The following is a 17,508-nucleotide window of genomic DNA, read 5'->3' as shown; positions in this document are numbered from 1 at the left end:
CAAATACATTTTAAATAAAGAATAACATTGTTGATAAGCTTATCTTCCACTTCTGAGGATGATTAAGAGTATAAATAAAAATTTTGCTTGAAGCATTTTCAAGGTTATTGCAGTGATGATTTGGCTTGACAGTTGTTGAGTTAAAACTATCATCTTTATTCTAATAAACATTTCTCAGGCAAATTTAAAGAGAAATAAGCTGCTGACACTTTATAAAACTTTAAAAGTTGAATTAAAATCAGTATGTAGTCAAAAACAAATAGAAAAAATCGAACTATTACTTCACTAAGTTTTCATCTACCCAAAGACAGAATGTAGTTAAAAATGCATGTCTTTAAAATCAAAAGATTGATGATACTAATAATTTTCTTTGTGATACTAACAATTACTTTGTGAATACTTATTTTCATTTCCCAATGGATTAATGCTATATTCCTCATTAACAGAAGAAAAGAAAATGGTATATTCTTGATTAATGTTACATAGTGATTAGCTAGGCTGAATTTGAATACAAGTCTTTATATTTCTACAATTCATGTGTTATTTTTGGTATGTGGAAACCCGTCAGTTTTGACTTATATCAAATATTCTTCATCTGATTTTTCAACATTTTCCAAATATTTTTACCCATTCTCATCCTCATACTCCACCTTACATGATAGTTTGCTCCTTCAGGCATTCTGATTTTTAGAATAAATTTAGCATCTAACATCCACCTCAGTTTTATAAGACCATTTCTGAGTTTCTCAATTGAATATAAAATATTTCTTCTGAATACCCAGAATGAATTTTTATTCTCTTATGGCACAGATAATATCTTATTTTTTCCTTTAGTTATTTCCATTTTCTTATGCCCCAATAAAAATATAAGGCTTAATACTGCAACTATTGCATCATATCCATTTTTGTCTCCATTGAGATATATGGCACAAAAGAATAACAGCATTTTATATTTGTAGCTCCCTGTGCAATTTGTAAAATAGTTTCAAAGAACATTCCTCATAATATAAAGAGCAATTTTCAGGGCTGGGATTGTGGCTCAACGGTAAACTGCTTGCCTACCACATGTGGGGGCCTGGGTTTGATCCTCAGCACCACATAAAAATAAACAAATGGAATAAAGGTATTGTGTCCAACTATAACTAAAAAATAAATATTTAAACAAATAAATAAAGAGCAATCTTCTCAAAATTAGAGTTTTCAAGCCAAAATGATCTGCATTCAAATGGATTGCATATGGAAAGCTACTATCAGATTAGGAATTTGATTGACTTCTAAGGAAACTCCCTTGCCATGCTACAACTTCATAATAATGACAGCTTTGTGAAGTAAAGAGAGTAAACACTTAAAAATATGTTTTTTTCTACTGGATTATTAATATCTTAGACATCAAAATGTGAGTGCCTTCTAAATGTTCAAATTTCTGATTACACTATTTATGTAGATTGTTCACTGATTACTCTTGCCAATCATACACAGTAAAGGATTTTAAATTCTTACCAGGGAGTCCAAGAACACTGTGGATGTACAGAAAGTGGACTTTAAGAGGGACTCTAAGAAAGAGGGCTCTGGGCCTCACACTAATTAATAAAAGTTTCCATTTATTAAATATATAAGTGCTTAGAAAAATATCTTATTTGAAAAAAAATATAAAATAAAAGGGGAGAGGGAAAGACAGGTAGAAGGAGGAGAAAGGGAGTGTAGAGAAAGAGGGAGGAAGGAGTGGAAAGAGGGAGTAAAGAGAAAAGCACTGACAAGATGAATCTAAGACATGAGGAAGAACAAAAGCTCTCCTAAGATTCCCCGAATAATGCTGGCAGATATATTAAAACTGCTTCACATAGATAGTTCAGGTAATAATGGAAATAGGGAGACCAAAATAAAGGTTCCATGGAGAATATGTCCATTTTTGTATTTTTGAAAATCTGTAAAATGATAATAAGGAACAAGTTTAAAAATTTTAATTGTCCAACTTTAAGGGTCCTGTGATATTTGATACACATATTCAGTGGATAGTGGTCGAATCAGAGGGCTGACATTTCCCTTTCCTTAAATATTTAAACAAATTTGATTCACACATGATAACTGTATTTATTTGTATGATTTGTATGTTACAGTATAACATTTGAGTGCATGTATACACTGCATATTGACCAAATAAAGGTAATTGTTTCCATTTCCTTATCATTTCTTGATGTTTGGATCCTTCAAGATTCTCTTTTGTAGTGTTTCATAAAATATAATAGCAACTCCATTATGTTATACCACACTAGAACTTATTAGATTGATCTAACTGTATTTGGGGATCTATTTTCAGTCTCCTTCTATTTCCTCTCACCACTCCTGCTTTTTAGTAATCTCTATTTTATACTCTGATAAACTTTTTAACATTCACATGTCAGAGAGATCACATGGTACTTATCTTTCTCTATCTGACTTATTTCTCTTACCATATTGATCTCCAGATCCATTCATATTGCTGCAAATAATAGAATATCATTCTTCTAATGAATTAATGATATTCCATTGATACATTTCTTGTATCTGTTTATTTGTTAAAAGGGCATCTAAGTTGATTCCATATCTTCACTAATATGAATTGTGCATCAATAAACATGAGGCTACAGTGTCTTTTTGGTTTGTCTCGGATATCATTTGTCTCTTTTGATATCATTTGTTCTTTGGATCTATATGCTAAAGAGGGCTAGCTGGATCACATGGTGGTTTTATTTTGAGGTTTTTTAATTAGCTCTATTCTGTTCTCCATACTAACTGCACCAATTCACAGTAATAGGCGTATTAGGGTCCCCTTTTCTCCATATTCTCACCAGCATTTTTTTGGACTTTTTGATACTAGTTTAATTAATTCCAATTTAAGTGGGAAGTTATCTCATTGTGGTTCTGATTTGCAATTACCTGAAAGCTAATGAAGTTGAACATTAGTTTTCATACATTTGTTGGACATTTCAATTTTTTTCTTTTATTCATATTCTTTACTCATTTTAAATTGGTATTCAGTTCAAGTTCCTTATGTATTTTGTATATGAATCCTATGCTGATGAATAGTTTGCAGAAGTTGTTTCTCCTTTCTATAGTTTGTCCCTTTAATATGTTGATGTTTTCCTTTGCTGTGCAGAAGTTTCTTACCTTGATATCATCCTATTTGTTTTTATTGCTTTGGTTTCCAACACTTTTGGGGTCTTGTAAAAAGAAATCACTGCCTGTACTGCTGTCTTGAAGTGCTTCCTCCATGTTTTCTTACAGTAGTTTCATATTTTCAGGTCTCACAGTTAGGTCCTTGATAAATTTTGAGTTTATTTTTCTACAGGGTGCGAGATAGGAGTCAAGTTTCAATCTTCTGTGTGTGGATATCCAGTTTTTCAAGCACCATTTATTAAAGAGGCTGTCCTTTCTCCAATATACCTTTTCAGCACTTTCCTCAGGAGTCAATCAGCTATAATGTATGGGGTTATTTCTAGGATCCCTATCTATTGAATTGGTCTCTATGTTTTTAATACCAATAGCGTGCTGTTTTATTTGCTACAGCTTTGTACTGTATTTTGAAGTCAGGTAGTGTGAGGCCTCTAGCATTTTTGTTTATTTTTTTGTTCCAGATTGCTTTGGATATTTGGGTTTTTTTGGATTCTATATAAATTTTAGGATTCTTTTCTCGAGTTCTCTGAAGACAGTCATTGGTATTTTGATAGTTATTTCATGGAATCACTAATCACCCTGGGTAGCATGGATAATTTTAAAATATTAATTATTTCAATCTATGAACATAGGAGATATTTTCAAAATTTTCTGACCTCTTTATTTTTTTTTGATTAGAACTTTGTAACTTTCATTATAGAACTCTTTCATTTCCTTGGTTGAGTTTATGTCTACTTATTTATTTATTCATTTTACTGCAAAAAAAGTGTTACCAATAATTCAATATACAATTTCACTGAATTCATTTATCAGTACTATTAATTTTTAGGTTTTTCTATCCAAAGAATCATATCATCTGGAAACAGGGATAATGTGACTTCCTCCCTTCCTATTTGAAGTTTTTTCTTTGTTTCTCCTAATTTCTCTGGCTAAGTCTTCCAATACTATGTGAAATAAAAATGATAAAAGTGAGCATCCTTGTCTTGTTAAAGCTTTCAGCTTTTTCTCATTCAGTATGATGCTGGTTACTTGTTAGTGTTTCTATGCAAAACCTGTTACAGAAAAAGACTAAATTGTGGATACTAAGAGTTAACTTAATTGCTATTTCTGACTGCTTATTAATTTTCAGGAAAATAGAAGGGAGAGATAATTACTAGATCCATTACACTATATTCATTTTTGATTTTCCTTTTTTTTTGAGTACCAAATATTGAACCTAGAGCCTTATGCATGGTCGGTAAGCACATTCCAATCAAAATTCAATTTCTCAATTTCTTGATTTAGAACAAAGCAATAAATTACCCTGACCTTTACAGTGTTTTCTCATTTTTGAGTGATATTAGAGCTTTATATTCCTTAGTTTAAGGATTTATTTTTAGTCATTCATTGTATGCCTGTATCACTAATGGATGTAGGTGAAGAACAGGCATATTTAATCTGTCCTTGGAAGTTGATGTTAGATGCAACAAGAAAGAATGGTGAACTCTATTGTTACCAACACAGAAAAAAAGAGCCTGATGAACTTTGCTTGTCTAATTCCCAAGAGAATGTGGCTTAGAATTTTGAAATGCCAACTATGAATCAGCAATACTGTTGTTAATGTGTATTCTGGAGTGAAACTGGGCTCTAATTCTAATTCTACATCTTACTTACTTATTTCATGCTTCAGCATTATTATGTGTAAGGAGAGGATTGTGAATATTTTTCTCATAGTGTTGCTGACTGAATAAGGAAGCCCATGATAGAAGGTTAGAATAGTAATAGAACACATTTCATTTTTTTTTAAATTTTTTATGACAGCAGAATGCATTACAATTCTTATTACACATATAGAGCACAATTTTTCATATTTCTGGTTGTATACAAAGTATATTCACACCAATTAATATCTTTTTACATGTACTTTGGATAATAATGATCATCACATTCCACCATCATTCATAACCCCATGTCCCCTTCCTTCCTCTCCAAAAACTCTGCCCTATCTAGAGTTCGTCTATTCCTCCCATGCTCCTTCTCCCTATCCCAGTATGAATCAGACTCCTTATATCAAAGAAAACATTCAACATTTGTGGGTTTTTTTTGGGAGGGGGATGGCTAAATTCAGTTAGCATTATATTCTCTAATTCCATCCATTTACCTGCAAATGCCATGATTTTATTCTCTTTTAATGCTGAGTTATATTCCATTGTGTATATATGCCACTTGTTTTTATCCATTCATTTATTGAAGATCATCTAGGTTGGTTCCACAGTTTAGCTATTGTGAATTTTTGTGCTGCTACAAACATTGATTTGGCTGTGTCCCTGCAGTATGCTGTTTTTAATTCCTTTGGGTATAGACCGAGGAGAGGAATAACTCGGTCAAATGGTGTTTCCATTCCCAATTTTCCAAGTAATCTCCATACTGCTTTCCATATTGGCTGCACCAATTTGAAATCCAACCAGCAGTATAGGAGAGTACCATTCTGATTGGAGTGAGATGAAATCTTAGGGTGGTTTTGATTTGCATTTCTATAATTGCTAGTGATGATGAACATTTTTTCATGTATTTGTTTATTGATTATATGTCATTTTCTGAGAAGGTCCTTGGCCCACTTATTGATTGGGTTATTTGTTGTTTTGGTGTTTAGCTTTTTGAGTTCTTTATATACCCTAGAGATTAGTGCTCTATCTGATATGTGAGGGGTAAAGATTTGCGCCCAAGATGTGTAGGCTCTCCATTCACCTCACAGATTGTTTCTTTTGCTGAGAAGAAACTTTTTAGTTTGAGTTTATCCCATTATTGATTCTTAATTTTAATTCTTGTGCCACAGGAGTCTTATTAAGGAAGTTGGGGTCTAATCACTCATGATGGAGTTTAGAGCCTATTTTTTCTTCGATTAGATGCAGAGTCTCTGGCTTTATTTCTAAGTCCACTTTGAGTTCAGTTTTGTATGTGGTGACAGATAGGGGTTTAATTTCCTTTTATTGTATATGGATTTCCAGTTTTCCCAGCACCATTTGTTGAAGAGACTATCTTTTCTCCAATGCATGTTTTTTGGCACCTTTGTCTAATATAAGATAATTGTAATTTTGTGGGTTAGTCTCTGTGTCATTTATTCTGCACCATTGATCTACCAGTCTGTTTGGTTGCCAATACCATGCTGTTTATGTTACTAGTGCTCTGTAGTATAGTTTAAGGTCTGGTATAATGCTTCACTCTTCCTGCTAAAAATTGCTTTAGCTATTCTGGGTTTTTTATTTTTCCAAATGAATTTCATGGTTGCTTTTTATATTTCTGTGAGGAATGCATTGGGGTTTTGATAAGAATTCCATTAAATCTGTATAGTGCTTTTAGTAGTGTGGTCTTTTTATAATATTAATTCTGCCTATCCAAGACCAAGGTAGATCTTTCTATCTTCTAAAGTCTTCTTTGACTTCTTTCTTTAGGGTTCTGCAATTTTCATTATATAGGTCTTTCACCTCTTGCATTATGTTGATTCCCAAGTATTTTTTTGAGGCTATTATAAATTGGGTAGTTTTTCTAGTGGAATTTTTAGGGTCTTCTAGTTATAGACTCATATCATCAACAAATAGAGCCAATTTGAGTTCTTCTTTTTCTATGTGTATACCTTTAATTTCTTTCTTCTGTCTAATTGCTCTGGCCAGTGTTTCAAGAACTATTTAAATTTTAGAAGTGGTGAAAGGGGGCATCCCTGTCTTGTTCCAGTGTTTAGAGGGAATGCCTTAAATTTTTCTTCATTCAAAATGATGTTGGCCTAGGGCTTAGCATAGATAACCTTTATGATATTGCAATACGTTCCTGTTATCCTTAGTTTTTCTAGTGTTTTGAACAGGAAGGGGTCTGTACTTTGTCAAATGCTTTTTCTGCATCTATTGAGATGCCATATGATTCTTGTCTTTAAGTCTATTGATGTGATGAATTACATTTATTGATTTCCATATGTTGAACCAAACTTCATCCCTGGGATGAATCCCACTTGGTCATGGTGCACGATCTTTTTGATATGTATTTGCATTTGATTTGCCAGAATTTTATTGAGAATGTTTGCATCTATGATCATTAGAGATATTCGCTGAAGTTTTCTTTTTTTGATGTGTCTTTGTCTGGTTCCTGAAGTGAAGTCTGCTATAATTTTCCTTTTCCCTCCTATATAAATATTTGTTTAATTTTTTTGTTTTCTTTAGGTTCTTTTGAAGATTTTTCTCTTTGTCTTTTGTTTTTTAAAGTTGAATATGGTATGGTTAGATAAAAATTTGGAGGGGTTTTCCTGTTTTGTCTCTGAATGCCTTGTATTGATAGTACTGAACTTTCTTCTTGGAAGCAAAGCTACTGATTCCATCTGAGTTAAAAAGGGGTCTTCACACCTGAGAAAACCATGGAACTCTACTGTAACAAGTTTTCTGAGACCTGTCTTGATGGGTCCACCTAGGACTATACTACAATTGACCCTCTCTCAGTAATGGGGAGCTCCTAGTTAGGGACCTGGGGTCATAGTTGCTGGTGCATTGCATGCTTTCTTTATTCTGCCATCACTGGTCTCTGTCTTACAGTTTTCCTATTTCTCCCTTATTAATTTTCAGTGCTCCCCTTTGATGACTCACCCTACATGGAGTTATTCATGTTGTCTTAATTATTCTTTGTGAAGTAAAAGGATATCCCTGGGCATCTTTATTCAGCTATCTTGGAATCTCCTTGATTTATTATATGTGTGTGTGTGTGTCTGTAATACATATAGTTGAGGTGTTTCATTACATACAATTTTTAATTTATTTTTCCTTCTTAATATTCTGTGTATTGCTTATGCTTTTAATATCATTTATCCTTCAAGTTTTTAAATTTTATGGTGTCATGATCTATATATGAAATGTCCCCCAAAAGATCATTTATGAGACAATGCAAAAATGTTCACAGTTGAGATGACTGTGTTATAAGAGCAGTAACTTAATCAGTGGATTAATCTTCTGGAATGAATTAACTAGAAGGTAACTATAGGCAGGGAAATTGTGACTGGAGGAAGTAGTCACCGGGCGCATGTCTTCGAGATTTATATTTTGTCTCTAGCACCTCATTCTCCTTCTCTTTTCTTCCTGGATGTCATGAACTGGATAAACCTTCCTCCACCATGCCCTTCTGACATGATATTCTGCCTCATTTCAGACCCAGATATATGGAGCCAGCTGACCATGTACTAAATCTCTGAATCCATTAGTCAAAAAAATGCTTTTTATTCTCTAAGTTGTTCTTGTCAGGTAGGTAAGTCATAGCAACTGATAGCTGACTAACACATAATGTAGTTTATTATTATTATTATTATAAAAGTAGTATGTAAAATTATGCATGTTTATGGGGTACCATGTGATGTTTTGATGCATATATATCTATATCTATATCTATATCTATCTATCTATCTATCTATATATATATATACACACACACACACACACATATATATGTGTATGTGTGTGTGTTCTGATCAGGATAAATTTATCATTCTCCTCAAGTATTTATCATTTTTTTGTAGTAAAAAAAAGTAAGAATACTTTCTCTAGATGTTTTGAAATATATAGTACAATATCAGTATAGTCATCCTACCATGGAATAGAACATCAGAAAATATTTTTAACTAAATATCACTTAGTAACTGTTGATGAACTGTTCCTGCCCTTCTTCCCCTACAAATTTTCCTAGCCTCCTATAACTGAGACTCTATTGCCAACTTCCAGGACTTTTTTTTTTGACATATGTTGAGTGAGATCATGTGGTACTAGTGGTTTTATGCCTGACTTATGTCATTTAACATGATGACCTTCAGTTCCATCCATGTTGTATGTTTGCTGTTCTTGAACATATCATGCTATAATAAGCTTTATAAAAACTGTTGATGTTTTGTTCTCATAATTTCAAGCTCTTTATTGGTTTCTAATGATCAATTTATAAATGTTATTTCATCTATACACTTAACCTCAAGAATCTTACAGTATGCTTGTTCATTCACATGTCTGATTCTAGTCATCATCTCTTTAGTTTCATGTGTAAATATAATTTATATTTCATGAAAATAGATTTTCATTCTTTGAGAATAGATAAAGGGTCAAGAAATCTGCATTTTCTTTGCCTTCAAAGGACATTTAAGGCAAATTAATATTGATTGGCATTATTTATGAAGTCCCTAGACTTAAGTAGTCAGTATCACTTGGAAGGAATTTGAATGAAGTTAATACAGTTGAAATCTTCTTTCAATATGTTGTCATCTACCCTATCTCACTGTAGTTTGGACATTTGCAAATGAAAATAATGTTTTTCTTCTGATAGTAATCAAACAAAATTATTTTAAAATAAACTCCTTGTGTTACTTGGATTAAAATTTTCATCAATTCCAAAATTTTGCATTTATTTGATATTTAAAATTAACTTGCATTTTATATGACCTCCTAAATAAATAATATATACCCAGTTCTTCTCCTACACCTTACAAGTGACAAGGTAAAGATTTTTAAAAGTCAAAGATTAGAATGAAGAGTTGACCATTAAACCATTAAATTGTGTATAATTCAATACAACTTGTACTTTTCTTTATGCCAAGTACATTCTCCTTCAATGGGTTAGGTCATGTTTTTAATGCCTTATTGGTTTCACTCTATTGACTGTCCTCAGATTGGATTCTATAATACAACTGGCTTGAGACTTTTTCCAGGGAATAACTGGTTTCCTTCCTACCTTAAAACAATAGAAGTGGACAAGAATTCCACTAACACTTGCACTATTCAATGTTAAATTAAACCCCTTTGCAGCATTTTATATAGTGCTTTTTCCCCTCTAATGCTTTGTTGTGTCATTTCTTGATTTTTCAAGCAGTACATAAAACATCTAAAGTTAATGAAAGAATGCATGCCAATGTGTTATATCCCCATAAAAATGAATTAATTGGTTTCTTTAAGGTAAGACACCAATACAGCAAAACATACAAAATTTTAGTGTAAGCTCAATGATTTTAAATAAATGTATATACAATATATTTAAATCTCCTTTAAATTTTTCATATTTCTATTACCTGTCAAAGTTGCTTCTGCCCTTTCCCTGTTCAATACAACCACCACATCCTCTGCATGCTAGGCAACATTCCTTCTGGTTTCCTTTAGTACTTAGATTTTTTTTCTGTTATAAAGTTTAATATCTTTAATACTGACAGTTTATAATAGATGATAATCAATGTATTAAAAGTTTTATATATTTTGTCTTTGTGATTAATATTTGCTAAAATTCTAGTAATGTTTTTAGCTTGATGTGTATCATTTTTTTAGAAATCTATAACTATTTCATATATGCCTATCCTGTTCAAATATAACATTTCCTCAATCTACCCCCACCACACTATCCAAAAATAAATCAAGCATACACTCTCCTGATACTCTCAGTATTTATATTTTAAAAGTATTCATCATAATTCTAATTTTACATGTTCTGAGGTAATGCATATTATCCAGATTTGATTCTAAGCTCTTAGGAATAGATACTATTTCAGTTTTGGTAAATTACTGACAAGTAGTAGGTGATTCAAAAAATAGGAGACAAAAGTGCTTTTTGATTTTTTAAACTTGTTTTGTTTGTCCAAAATTAAGAAATTAAATGGGATCTTACATTTACTTTTAGCTAATCAAAATATAGAGCATATCAAATGTGTCTTCCTTGGAAAAAAGGAGAACAGTAAAACATTATGTCCCTGAAGTACTCCTCCTTATTCCTGAAGAGCCCCTCCTTATTCCCAAAAACCCCTTTGAGTCAAGGGAACAACAAGAGAAATTCTGGACTGCTTTGTCCAGATACATACTTTGAAGAAAAAATGACTTTCTTTCAGGTAGCTGGAGATAAGGGCAAGATAGTTTTACATGTAGAGAACTACTTCTTGCATGCCTTCCAAGTTCCTGGAAGTGTCCGTCATATAATGGGACAAAGCAAGCAAAGCTGATGGCTGCTTTGTAGCATAACCTACACACACACCTTCCTGGTGGTAACTGGTGCAAATCAGAACACCACAGAGAGGGAAGTGCTTATCCAGGTGGCTGCTCCTGTACAAAGGGTAGAGACAGATTGGAGATACTATTACCTGGCAAAGTACTAAAAACACTGTGTAAAGTGAAGATTCATCTGTGCACCCCATTGTGACTGGACTTTTGGCAAAGCACCTGCACGGCCCTTCACCATAGGGTCTTCCCTATAAGCATTTCTCAATAAATGTTATTTCTCACATCTCATGTCTGAACATCTTATGTCTTTCAGCAACCTATCCCACTGCTCTAGCACGACTGGACTGTGGACATTAAACCAAATAACTTTAATTTGTTCCAAATTTCTTATTTTTATTAGGTAAAGGAACCCATCTTTGTATTAATAATGGGAATTTAGAAACCAAAAATCTACTTTAGGGACCCAAATATGATAAAGGCAAAAATTGAGAACTTGTCATAAGAGCAGAGCAAAGATAGAAACATACGTCATGAGTATCCAGACCCAATTTTTATAATACACAAGTAAGCATACACCATCATTAAGTTATATTGATATTTGAAAATTTTAATATATTTAAAAATTAATAAACTTTCAAAGATATTTACAAATATGTCTGTTATGATTTTGTTGTGAGGTATCCCCCCAAATCTCGTGTGGGAAACAATGCAAGAAGGTTCAGAGTAGAAATGATTGGGTTCTGAGAGTCTTAACCCAATCAGTGATTTAATTCCTTGGTAGGGATTCATTGAGTGCTAACTCAAGTGGTAGGATGTGGTTAGAGGAGGTGGAAATTAGAGAGTGGCTTCCACATATTGCTATCTGGCAAGTGGAGACTCTCTGTCTCTGCTTTCTGATCATCATGTGAGCTGCTTCCCTCTGCCATGTTCTTCTGTTATTACGTTCTGCCTCACCTGGAGCCCTGAGGAATGGAGTTGGCTTTCTATGGACTAAATCCTCTGAAACAGTGAGCCCTCAAATAAATTTTCCCTCCCCCTACAGTTTTTCTGGTTGGTTCCTTTTAGTCATAATAGAAAAAACCTTACAAAAACAAAGTCAAAAGGCACAGAGTTAAAATATTTATTTTAAAAGAAACCTTTGTTATTATGGCATAGAATAACTCTAATATTTAATCTGAAAAAAATCCAAATTCTAGTTTTACTCTTTTTTTTTGTTTGTTTTTTTGTTTGTTTTGTTGTTGTTGTTGTTGTTTTTTTAGTTTTACTCTTTTTATGTTTCCATATCATGTATTTAATAATTTGCAGAAAATAAGTCAAAGGCAGTTTTTCTTTATGAAAAAAAACTATTATATTTAGTCAAATTTTTCAAATTTTAAAGCACATTTTATGCTAACATTTGCAATTTATTTAAATCTAGTTATACTAAATTCATTTCTTTAATACTTTCTATACTTATTATACATTCTGAAGTATATTTTTCATATTTTAATCCATATTTTGAAACAATCAGATATTCCTGGCTTTAATAAAAAATACTTATTTTTTATCTTTTTTCTTTCACTAAATAAATGATAGGTGTATATTATAGTGTATTCATACCCTGCTGCATAATTTATATTTCTTCCAAATGAACAGAATGGAATACAACCTGAACACAGGTTTTTGTTTTTATTTGTGTTTGTTTTTAATTTAAGGACATAAAATCATAGAATACATTGTTTATGAATGTAATTCAACACTTTTTTTATCAAGGGATATTTGTCCATCTTTATAAGATACATTATGGAAATTTGATCATGTACATTATGCGTAATAATAAAATCAGGGTAATATGTGCATCTATCTCTTCAAACTTTAGTCATTTTTATGTATTTTGAGTTTTGTACTCTCATTTTCCAAATATATCTGTGAAATATTTCCAAAGAAAAATAGGTCAACAGTGATAGTTAGTGATAGATATCATAGATTGTTTTAATCAATAGTTACCCCACTGTGCTATAGAAAACCAGAAACAATTCCTCCTCTCTACCTGTGTTTTTGTGTCTCTTATTTAATTTCTTTCCATCCCTCCTTCTCCCTGTCATTTCCAGTTTCTAGTGACCACTGTTCTATTCACTTTTCTGGGATCAACTTTTTAGTTTCCACAAGTGACTGAGATCATGTGGTATTTGTCCTTCTGTGTGCTTCATTTGCTTAGTCTAATCACTTCAAGTTTCATCCATGTTATTTCAAATGACAGGATATGTTATTCTTTATGGATGAATAATATTTCATTGTGCACATGGACCACATTTTCTCCCATTCATCCAATAATGGAGCATCTTGGTTGATTCCATTTTTTAGGTATCATAAACAGTATCAAAGAAACATGAGAATGTAAGATTCTCTTTGGTACAAACATCTCATTTTATTTGGATGTACACCCAATAGAGGAATTGCTGGATCATATGGTAATTCTATTTTTAATTTACTATTGACTCTCCATGATGTTCTCTATAACATCTGTACTAGTTTACATTGCCACCAGCAGTATGTATGAGTTCTCCTTCCTCTGCATTCTTGATAGTTTTTGTTAATTTTTGTCTTTTTGATAATAACTTTTCTAACTGAGGTTAGATACTATCTCACTTTCATTTTAATTTGCATTTCTCTGATGATTAGTGAGGCTTATCTTTTATTTTTATTTCATGTACTTGTTTGGCCATTTTTATGTCTCTTCTGAGAAGTATTTATTCTCTTCTTGAGCCCAGTAGTGAGTTGGCTTATTTGTGTCTTTGGTGTTCAGCTTCTTGTTTTTTTTATATATTCTGGATATTAATTCCTTGTTAGATGAATGGTTTGCAAATATTTTGCCCCACTCTCTGGATTACCTCCTAATTATGTTTATTGTTTTCTTTGTTTTACAGAAGCTTTTTGGTTTCATGTACTCAATTATTTTTATGTTTATTGCCTGTACTTTTGGAGTCCTGTCTAAAACATTATTGCCAACATTAATGTCTTGAAGTGTTTCCATATGTTTTCTTATAACAATTTGATAGTATCAGGATTTACATTTAGGACTTTCATCTATTTTATATTGATTTTTAAGTATAGTGATAGGAAAGGGTTTAGTCTCATTTTTCTACATATGCAAAAAATATTGTAAGAGTGAACTCTTGAAATGGGGGTAATTATAAGTGCTCTTAGATAAATAAAATATTTTGTTATTTATAATAATTCCTAGAAATATTGTAATTTGCTTCATCCATAAAATAAATATAGGAATTCTAAAGTTCAAATCATGATAAATAATCCTTAGTCATATACAAAATAGAGTATCATTTAGTATGATAAAATTAGGAAAAAACATGAGTTGTTTTAAAACACATAATAGTAACTGTAAGTTTTGAAAAAGTCCTTTTATTTATCAAATATATCAAATGAGCATTCATACATAAATTACAAGCTTCTGCATTCATAAATAATTTGGGAGGGTTTGCTGGGGATTGAAACAGGGGCACTTTGCCATTTACCATTGAGCTATATCCACAGTCCTTTTTATTTTTAATTTTCATTTAGAGACAGAGTTTTTCTAAGTTGCTGAGAATCTTACTATGTTAGTGAGGCTGGCCTTGAACTTTAGATCCTTCTGTTTCAGACTCTCCCAGTTGCAGGGATTATAGGTAAGCACCACCAGGCCTTCCTCATAAATTAAATTTAACTATTCTTTTAACTATGCTCAGACATTCTGATTGTTCCACTGTTTTTCTCACTTGTATTAAAGTCCAAGGCCATTTTTTTAACTTAATGAATTTTAAAACTTTTTCCCCCCAATACAGAGCTAATTGGGGGTAAGGAGATCTGTCTAAGAGTCAAAAAATGAAAGACTTCCTCTAATAGTCATGGCAATTCAAATTGTTCTTATTGAAATTATACTAGTTAAAGAGATTTGCATATGAATTAGGATTGTTACATGAGATCTGGAGACATAAGCTTTCAGTCTGAAGGAAATATAGTGTTAAAAGACTACATGAGAACTGCAATTATCAGTAAGAATTATATTTGTGGGCTGGGGTTGTGGCTCAGTGGTGGAAAGCTTGCCTAGCATGCCTGAGGCACTGGGTTCAATTCTCAGCACTGCATATAAATAAATTTAAAGACCCATATATATACTTGTGAAACCACACGTCTCTAGAACTTGACCAAAGACATCATCAACTTGTGATTCTAAGAAACCCCAGGTTTGGAGCCTAGAGCTGGATAAAAATAAAATTAAATTAAGAAAAGTTTCCATGGAGCACAAACAAAACACTGGAATATGTCCTTTTCAGTTTTGAAAAGGTGAACGGATGTAAAATTTGTCTAAAGAACACTGATAGATCATGACATTTTGAAACTGTCAACTTCTAATCTAACTTGAAGCCTATTTATCTGATGTCTATTTGCCTGCCTTCTGCCCTTTGAACTTCATCTTATAAACCAAGGGCCAGTAAAGTACAATCAGGCTAAATCCAGACCAATATCTGTTTGTGTAAGTAAAGTTGTGTTGAACAGTCTCATTCATTCCCTTATATATTGTCTATTGATGTTTTCCTTTGACAGTACAGAGCTGAGTAGTTGCAGCAAAAATTGTGTTTGGCCCACAGAATCTAAAATATTTACTCTGTGGCCTATGGAAACATTTAACAAATCTTGTTAGAGATGTAGACTTGTAGACAATAGGCAGACAGGGGGGATGATTAGTAGCAAATAAATAATTTAAGATCCTCACAAAGGAACTTGTCTAGAAATTTGACCAAGTGACCGAGAAGTCTGGGACATTCTTTTCTCAGGACAAAGAAGAAAACCTAATACTGAAGACTCTACATTATAATTGAAGTGCCAGTTTTACATAAAACTTACTTTAAATTCATGGGCAGCGGTAGCTTGAGCAGGGAGAAAACCAAGGTTCTCAGATGTTCATGTGATATAGAATCAAATTCCCTGTCACTGTTGATGAGGAATTTGACAAATCTTGTTGGAGTCTTATCTTGGTAAACTTCACTATCATGACACTAGCAGGAACACCCTGGTGTTAGGTTTATCTGTTTGCTACAGAAAAGAAAAAGGCAAACCATGGAGAACCATAATGGTTCTCAAAAGGAGGAGTCTTGGCACTGGAATAAGTCATGGGATGATCTTCACAGGGATTTTTCTTATTTTATAGAATAAGAAGTTACTGGAAGAATTGTAGTCTTATCTTTAAAATAAATATGTCACTGTGGAGTTACTATTTGGTCAGTTGGTCTATATTTTAGCTTGGAACAACTGAATAAACCAAATAAGTTTAATAGTTTAATAAATTCTGAATAAACTGGTGTTAAGAGAGTTTGAGTTTAGATGATTAGTTTCCAAGTCTTTTTTTGATATGTTTTATCTATTTTGTGAGTAATAAAATATTTTTGAAAATATAATTTCAAGGCTAAATATAAGAACCTGCATTGTAATAATAAGAACATATTCAGGTTAGTGAGAAGAATATGCAATTGATAAGTTTGGTTCAGCTGAGTCTTTATTTTCTATAAGATGTTATTTTGCTTGGTCCAGGAACAAACACTGAAAAAGTTAAGGTGAAACAATGTAATGCTGAATACTTCTGTCAAATTTTTTCTCCTTTTTCCTATCTGACATTCTCAGGTTTATCCCACTGCTTTCTCATTTAAATTCCAGAAGAATTCTCAAATATCCTTCTAGATTATCACTTCAACATGAACATTTCTTATATACAACTTAATTTTTATAGCCCTTAATCATCATCATGTGACATGGCATGTTATCTCACTTATTTCTTTAATTATTGATGACCCCCTATTGTGGTGGGCAGAATTATAAAACCTCCCACCATTTCAAGATTTCCATCTGCTGTTTAATCATTTAAACACTAATCTATGTACTTATGGTTGTGAAGGGATTTTATAAATGTAATAAAAGTTTCAAGTCAGTTGACCTTAATAGAATACCCAAGCAGGTTGAATTGACTGGATCATCTTATCTTAGTATTTTAAAAAGGAGTTTCCTCCTGCTGACAGCTAAAAGGAAGGTCAGAGACTTTAGAAATATAAGCAACTTTCCACTTCCCTTCAGGCTTTGGAGAGGGAATGGATCATGCACAGTGAACAGCCCCAAGGCTTGAGCATGATCTTGGCTTATGACCAACAGGAAACAAAGACTTCAGTCTCACAATTATGAGGAAATAAACACTGCCAAATACTGGATAATCTTGTAAGATGATTCTTTCCAAGACTTCAGGTAAGATTCTAACTCTGCCGACATCTCAGTTTCATTCTTGTAAGAATCTAAGCCAAGGGCCCAGACAAGGCCAATCAAATTGTTGAACTATAGAACTGAAATCATAGTTTGTGCTATT

This window comes from Urocitellus parryii, chromosome 5 (assembly GCF_045843805.1).
Source record: "Urocitellus parryii isolate mUroPar1 chromosome 5, mUroPar1.hap1, whole genome shotgun sequence".
In the NCBI taxonomy this organism is placed as follows: Eukaryota; Metazoa; Chordata; class Mammalia; order Rodentia; family Sciuridae; genus Urocitellus; species Urocitellus parryii.
The sequence above is the reverse complement of the archived record's forward strand: the minus strand, read 5'-3'. Positions refer to the sequence as shown.